The sequence below is a fragment of the Hyla sarda genome, chromosome 6 (assembly GCF_029499605.1).
Source record: "Hyla sarda isolate aHylSar1 chromosome 6, aHylSar1.hap1, whole genome shotgun sequence".
In the NCBI taxonomy this organism is placed as follows: Eukaryota; Metazoa; Chordata; class Amphibia; order Anura; family Hylidae; genus Hyla; species Hyla sarda.
The window spans coordinates 21,314,116-21,322,062 of NC_079194.1; the positions used below are offsets into that span (position 1 = coordinate 21,314,116).

The window sequence follows — 7,947 nt, forward strand, 5'->3', positions numbered from 1 at the left end:
CAGGTATACCTTCTAACTCGGCATCAGTCACCTGTAAAAAAGACACAATTTTGATAACATGTTCCTGATACATGCTACAGACGCTAATGTATGTAACACTCTAGGGCCAGAACTATTTATCTCAGTCATTTTGAAATATTACTAATTTATTCATACATTTTAAGGGATATATATCTTATTTTTATTTTTGTGGGAAGGAGGGCAGGATTAAAATATTAGGTTCAAACGTTGGGTGCCGGCTTCGAGGATCATCCAGCTCCCTCATGACGTCACACCCCATCCCCCTCCATGGAAGTTTATGGGAGTGGGTGTGATCTTCATCACACCTCCACCCGTTGACTTGCATTAAGGGGGCATGGAGTGACATAACAAGTGGGGGGGCGACCCCCGAAGCCCGCACCAAGCGTTTGGAACTAAATTTCCCGGACTCTGGGGAGTGGAGTACCACTTTCAGTCTTAAATCTGCCGTCAGTCAGCCCACGGACTAAAGTAAACTTGTAAACTCTGCGGTCATTCTAGTCTATTCTTTTACATATTGAAAAAGGGATTCCTGCAGTTTAAACAACAGATATTAGGGATGATAAATGTTTCTAATCTCTGTACCTGAGATATGATTGTGTTATATAAAAAGCTATCCATAGACAATATACTTATAAAAAAAACACATATATCTTCATGTATAAGGTAGAGACTGTGACATCTCTGCAGGTCTAGATTTTACATCTAGCCTGATTGTTATCAGTAAATAATATAAATATTAATTACCTGTCTCGTGGTTCCTTTATTGCAGCTGACGGGGGTACGTGTTAGGTATACCTTCTCACTTGGCATCAGTCACCTGTAAAAAAGACACAACTATGATAACATGTTCCTGATACATGCTACAAATGCTAATATATGTAATACTCTAGGGCCAGAACTATTTATATAAGTCATTTTGAAATATTATTTATTTAATCATACATTTTAAGGGATATATATCTTATTTTTATTTTTGTGGGAAGGAGGGCAGGATTAAAATATTAGGTTCAAATGCTGAGTGCCGGCTTTGGGGGATCACCCATCCCCCTCGTGATGTCACACCCCATCCCCCTCCATGGAAGTTTATGGGAGTGGGTGTGATCTTCATCACACCTCCGCCCATTGACTTGCATTAAGGGGGCATGGAGTGACATAACGAGGGGGGTGGGGCGACCCCCGAAGCCCGCACCAAGCGTTTGGAACTAAATTTCCCGAACGCTGGGGATTCCTGCAGATAAAAAACAGATATAAGGGATCATATATGTTCCTAATCTCTGTATCTGAGATATGATTGTGTAATATAAAAAGCTACCCATAGACGATATACTTATAAACAACACATATATCCTCATGTAAAAGGTACAGACTGTGACATCTCTGCAGGTCTAGATTTTACATCTAGCCTGATTGTTATCAGTAATTAATATAAATATTAATTACCTGACTCGTTGTTCCTTTATTGCAGCTGACGGGGATACGTGTCAGGTATACCTTCTCACTTGGCATCAGTCACCTGTAAAAAAGACACAACTATGATAACATGTTCCTGATACATGCTACAAATGCTAATATATGTAATACTCTAGGGCCAGAACTATTTATATAAGTCATTTTGAAATATTATTTATTTAATCATACATTTTAAGGGATATATATCTTATTTTTATTTTTGTGGGAAGGAGGGCAGGATTAAAATATTAGGTTCAAATGCTGAGTGTCGGCTTCGGGGATCACCCATCCCCCTCGTGATGTCACACCCCATCCCCCTCCATGGAAGTTTATGGGAGTGGGTGTGATCTTCATCACACCTCCGCCCATTGACTTGCATTAAGGGGTCATGGAATGACATAACGAGGGGGAGGGGCGACCTCGGAAGCCCACACCAAGCGTTTGGAACTAAATTTCCCGAACGCTGGGGATTCCTGCTGATAAAAAACAGATATTAGGGATCATATATGTTCCTAATCTCTGTATCTGAGATATGATTGTGTAATATAAAAAGCTATCCATAGACGATATACTTATAAACAACACATATATATTCATGTAAAAGGTAGAGACTGCGACATCACTGCAGGTCTAGATTTTACATCTAGCCTGATTGTTATCAGTAATTAATATAAATATTAATTACCTGTCTCGTGGTTCCTTTATTGCAGCTGACGGGGGTATGTGTCAGGTATACCTTCTCACTCGGCATCAGTCACCTGTAAAAGAGAAACAACTATGATAACATGTTCCTAATACATGCTACAAACGCTAATATATGTAACACTCTAGGGCCAGAACTATTTGTCTCAGTCATTTTGAAATGTTATTTATTTTTTCATACATTTTAAGGGATATATATCTTATTTTTGTGGGAAGGAGGGCAGGATTAAAATATTAGGTTAAAACGCTGGGTGCTTGCTTCGGGGATCACCCAGCTCCCTCATGACGTCACACCCCATCCCCCTCCATGGAAGTTTATGGGAGTGGGTGTGATCTTCATCACACCTCCACCCGTTGACTTGCATTAAGGGGGCATGGAGTGACATAACAAGGGGGGGGGGCGACCCCCGAAGCCCGCACCAAGCATTTGGAACTAAATTTCCCGGACTCTGGGGAGTGGAGTACCACTTTCAGTCTTAAATCTGCCGTCAGTCAGCCCAAGGACTAAAGTAAACTTGTAAACTCTGCAGTCATTCTAGTCTATTCTTTTACATATTGAAAAAGGGATTCCTGCAGTTTAAAAAACAGATATTTGGGATGATAAATGTTCCTAATCTCTGTACCTGAGATATGATTGTGTTATATAAAAAGCTATCCATAGACAATATACTTATAAAAAAACACATATATCTTCATGTATAAGGTAGAGACTGTGACATCTCTGCAGGTCTAGATTTTACATCTAGCCTGATTGTTATCAGTAATTAATATAAATATTAATTACCTGGCTCGTGATTCCTTTATTGCATCTGACGGGGGTACGTGTCAGGTATACCTTCTCACTTGGCATCAGTCACCTGTAAAAAAGACACAACTATGATAACATGTTCCTGATACATGCTACAGATGCTAATATATGTAACACTCTAGGGCCAGAACTATTTATATAAGTCATTTTGAAATATTATTTATTTATTTATTCATACATTTTAAGGGATATATTTCTTATTTTTATTTTTGTGGGAAGGAGTGTAGGATTAAAGTATTAGGTTCAAATGCTGGGTGCCGGCTTCGGGATCACCCATCCCCCTCCATGGAAGTTTATGGGAGTGGGTGTGATCTTCATCACACCTCCGCCCATTGACTTGCATTAAGGGGGCATGGAGTGACATAACGAGGGGGAGGGGCGACCCCGGAAGCCCGCACCAAGCGTTTGGAACTAAATTTCCCGAACTCTGGGGATTCCTGCTGATAAAAAACAGATATTAGGGATCATATATGTTCCTAATCTCTGTATCTGAGATATGATATATCTCATATACAGATATAACACATATATCTTCATGTAAAAGGTAGAGACTGTGACATCTCTGCAGGTCTAGATTTTAAATCTAGCCTGATTGTTATCAGTAATTAATATAAATATTAATTACCTGTTTCGTGGTTCCTTTATTGCAGCTGACGGGGGTATGTGTCAGGTATACCTTCTCACTCGGCATCAGTCACCTGTAAAAGAGATACAACTATGATAACATGTTCCTAATACATGCTACAAACGCTAATATATGTAACACTCTAGGGCCAGAACTATTTGTCTCAGTCATTTTGTATAAGGTAGAGACTGCGACATCACTGCAGGTCTAGATTTTACATCTAGCCTGATTGTTATCAGTAATTAATATAAATATTAATTACCTGTCTCGTGGTTCCTTTATTGCAGCTGACGGGGGTATGTGTCAGGTATACCTTCTCACTCGGCATCAGTCACCTGTAAAAGAGATACAACTATGATAACATGTTCCTGATACATGCTACAAACGTTAATATATGTAACACTCTAGGGCCAGAACTATTTATATAAGTCATTTTGAAATATTATTTATTTATTCATACATTTTAAGGGATATATATCTCATTTTTATTTTTGTGGGAAGGAGGGCAGGATTAAAATATTAGGTTCAAATGCTGGGTGCCGGCTTCGGGGATCACCCATCCCCCTCGTGATGTCACACCCCATCCCCCTCCATGGAAGTTTATGGGAGTGGGTGTGATCTTCTTCACACCTCCGCCCATTGACTTGTATTAAGGGGGCATGGAGTGACATAACGAGGGGGAGGGGCGACACCGGAAGCCCGCACCAAGCGTTTGGAACTAAATTTCTCGAACGCTGGGGATTCCTGCAGATAAAAAACAGATATTAGGGATCATATATGTTCCTAATCTCTGTATCTGAGATATGATTGTGTTATATAAAAAGCTATCCATAGACGATATACTTATAAACAACACATATATCTTCATGTAAAAGGTAGAGACTGTGACATCTCTGCAGGTCTAGATTTTACATCTAGCCTGATTGTTATCTGTAATTAATATAAATATTAATTACCTGACTCGTGGTTCCTTTATTGCAGCTGACGCGGGTACGTGTCAGGTATACCTTCTCACTTGGCATCAGTCACCTGTAAAAAAGACACAACTATGATAACATGTTCCTGATACATGCTACAAACGCTAATATATGTAACACTCTAGGGCCAGAACTATTTATATCAGTCATTTTGAAATATTATTTATTTATTCATACATTTTAAGGGATAAATATCTTATTTTTATTTTTGTGGGAAGGAGGGCAGGATTAAAATATTAGGTTCGAATGCTTGGTGCCAGGTTCGGGGATCACCCATCCCCCTCGTGATGTCACACCCCATCCCCCTCCATGGAAGTTTATGGGAGTGGGTGTGATCTTCATCACACCTCCGCCCATTGACTTGCATTAAGGGGGCATGGAGTGACATAGCGAGGGGGGTGGGGTGACCCCCGAAGCCCGCACCAAGCGTTTGGAACTAAATTTCCCGAACGCTGGGGATTCCTGCAGATAAAAAACAGATATTAGGGATCATATATGTTCCTAATCTCTGTATCTGAGATATGATTGTGTTACATAAAAAGCTATCCATAGACAATATACTTATAAAAAAAACACATATATCTTCATGTATGAGGTAGAGACTGTGTCATCTCTGCAGGTCTAGATTTTACATCTAGCCTGATTGTTATCAGTAATTAATATAAATATTAATTACCTGTCTCGTGGTTCCTTTATTGCAGCTGACGGGGTTATATGTCAGGCTCACCTTCTCACCGGGCATCAGTAACCTGTAAAAAAGACACAACTATGATAACATGTTCCTTATACATGCTACAGATGCTAATATATATATAACAATCTAGGGCCAGAACTATTTATCTCAGTCATTTTGAAATATTATTTATTTATTCATACATTTTAAGGGATATATATCTTATTTTTGTGGGAAGGAGGGCAGGATTAAAATATTAGGTTCAAACGCTGGGCGCCGGCTTCGGGGATCACCCAGCCCCTTCGTGACGTCACACCCCCAATCCACCTCCATGGAAGTTTATGGGAGTGGGTGTGATCTTCATCACACCTCCGCCCATTGACTTGCATTAAGGGGGCATGGAGTGACATAACGAGGGGGGTGGGGCGACCCACGAAGCCCACACCAAGCGTTTGGAACTAAATTTCCCGAACGCTGGGGATTCCTGCAGATAAAAAACAGATATTAGGGATCATATATGTTCCTAATCTCTGTATCTGAGATATGATTGTGTTATATAAAAAGCTACCCATAGACGATATACTTAAAAAACAACAAATATATCTTCATGTAAAAGGTAGAGACTGTGACATCTCTGCAGGTCTAGATTTTACATCTAGCCAGATTGTTATCAGTAATTAATATAAATATTAATTACCTGTCTCGTGGTTCCTTTATTGCAGCTGACGGGGTTATATGTTATGCTCACCTTCTCACCGGGCATCAGTCACCTGTAAAAAACGACACAACTATGATAACATGTTCCTGATACATGCTACAGATGCTAATATATATAACACTCTAGGGCCAGAACTGTTTATCTCAGTCATTTTGAAATATTATTTATTTATTCATACATTTTAAGGGATATATATCTTATTTTTGTGAGAAGGAGGGCAGGATTAAAATATTAGGTTCAAACGCTGGGTGTCAGCTTCGGGGATCACCCACCCCCTCGTGACGTCACACCCCCAATCCACCTCCATGGAAGTTTTTGGGAGTGGGTGTGATCTTCATCATACCTCCACCCATTGACTTGCTTGACTTGCATTAAGGGGGCATGGAGTGACGTAACGAGGGGGGGGGGGGGCGACCTACTAAGCCCGCACCAAGCGTTTGGAACTAAATTTCCCGAACTCTGGGGAGTGGAGTACCCCTTTCAGTCTTAAATCTGCCGTCAGTCAGCCCACGGACTAAAGTAAACTTGTAAACTCTGCGGTCATTCTAGTCTATTATTTTACATATTGAAAAAGGGATTCCTGCAGTTAAAAAAAAGATATTAGGGATCATAAATGTTCCTAATCTCTGTACCTGAGATATAATTGTGTTATATAAAAAGCTATCCATAGATTATATACTTATAAAAAACACATATCTTCATGTATAAGGTAGAGGCTGTGACATCTCTGCAGGTCTAGATTTTATATCTAGCCTGATTGTTATATAAATATTAATTACCTGTCTCGTGGTTCCTTTATTGAAGCTGACGGGGTTATATGTCAGGCTCACCTTCTCACTGGGCATCAGTCACCTGTAAAAAAGACACAACTATGATAACATGTTCCTTATACATGCTACAGATGCTAATATATATATAACAATCTAGGGCCAGAACTATTTATCTCAGTCATTTTGAAATATTATTTATTTATTCATACATTTTAAGGGATATATATCTTATTTTTGTGGGAAGGAGGGCAGGATTAAAATATTAGGTTCAAACGCTGGGTGCTGGCTTCGGGGATCACCCAGCCCCTCGTGACGTCACACCCCCAATCCACCTCCATGGAAGTTTATGGGAGTGGGTGTGATCTTCATCACACCTCCGCCCATTGACTTGCATTAAGGGGGCATGGAGTGACATAACGAGGGGGGTGGGGGCGACCCCCGAAGCCCGCACCAAGCGTTTGGAACTAAATTTTCCGAACGCTTGGGATTCCTGCAGATAAAAAACAGATATTAGGGATCATATATGTTCCTAATCTCTGTATCTGAGATATGATTGTGTTATATAAAAAGCTACCCATAGATGATATACTTTTAAAAACGCATATATCTTCATGTATAAGGTAGAAATTGTGACATTTCTGCAGGTCTAGATTTTATATCTAGCCTGATTGTTATCAGTAATTAATATAAATATTAATTACCTGTCTTGTAGTTCCTTAATTGCAGTTGATGGGGGTATATGTCAGGTTCAACCTCTCACTTGGCATCAGTCACCTGTAAAAAAAACACAACTATGATAACATGTTCCTGATACATGCTACAGATGCTAATATATGTAACACTCTAGGGCCAGAACTATTTATATAAGTCATTTTGAAATATTATTTATTTATTCATACATTTTAAGGGATATATATCTTAATTTTATTTTTGTGGGAAGGAGGGCAGGATTAAAATATTAGGTTTAAATGCTGGGTGCCGGCTTCGGGGATCACTCAGCCCCCTAGTGATGTCACACCCCACCCCCTCCATGGAAGTCTATGGGAGTGGGTGTGACCTTCATCACACCCACTCCTATTTACTTGCATTAAGGGGGCATGGAGTGACATAACGAGGGGGGGGGGGCGAAATTCAAAACCCGCACCCAGCGTTAGGAACTAAATTTCCAGAAAGCTGGGGAGTGGAGTAGCCCTTTCAGTCTTAA

The 7,947-nt window shown here is 40.0% G+C and overlaps 1 long non-coding RNA gene across 1 annotated transcript; it reads right to left on the reverse strand.

Moving 5' to 3' along the window:
* Positions 1-4,566: 4,566 nt before the first annotated feature.
* Positions 4,567-7,515, reverse strand: LOC130275388 (uncharacterized). Its single transcript, XR_008844763.1, has 3 exons — positions 7,445-7,515; positions 5,259-5,331; positions 4,567-4,634 (listed from the first exon to the last, which is right to left on the reverse strand). It is a non-coding gene; the product is annotated as an uncharacterized LOC130275388 (long non-coding RNA).
* Positions 7,516-7,947: the final 432 nt, after the last annotated feature.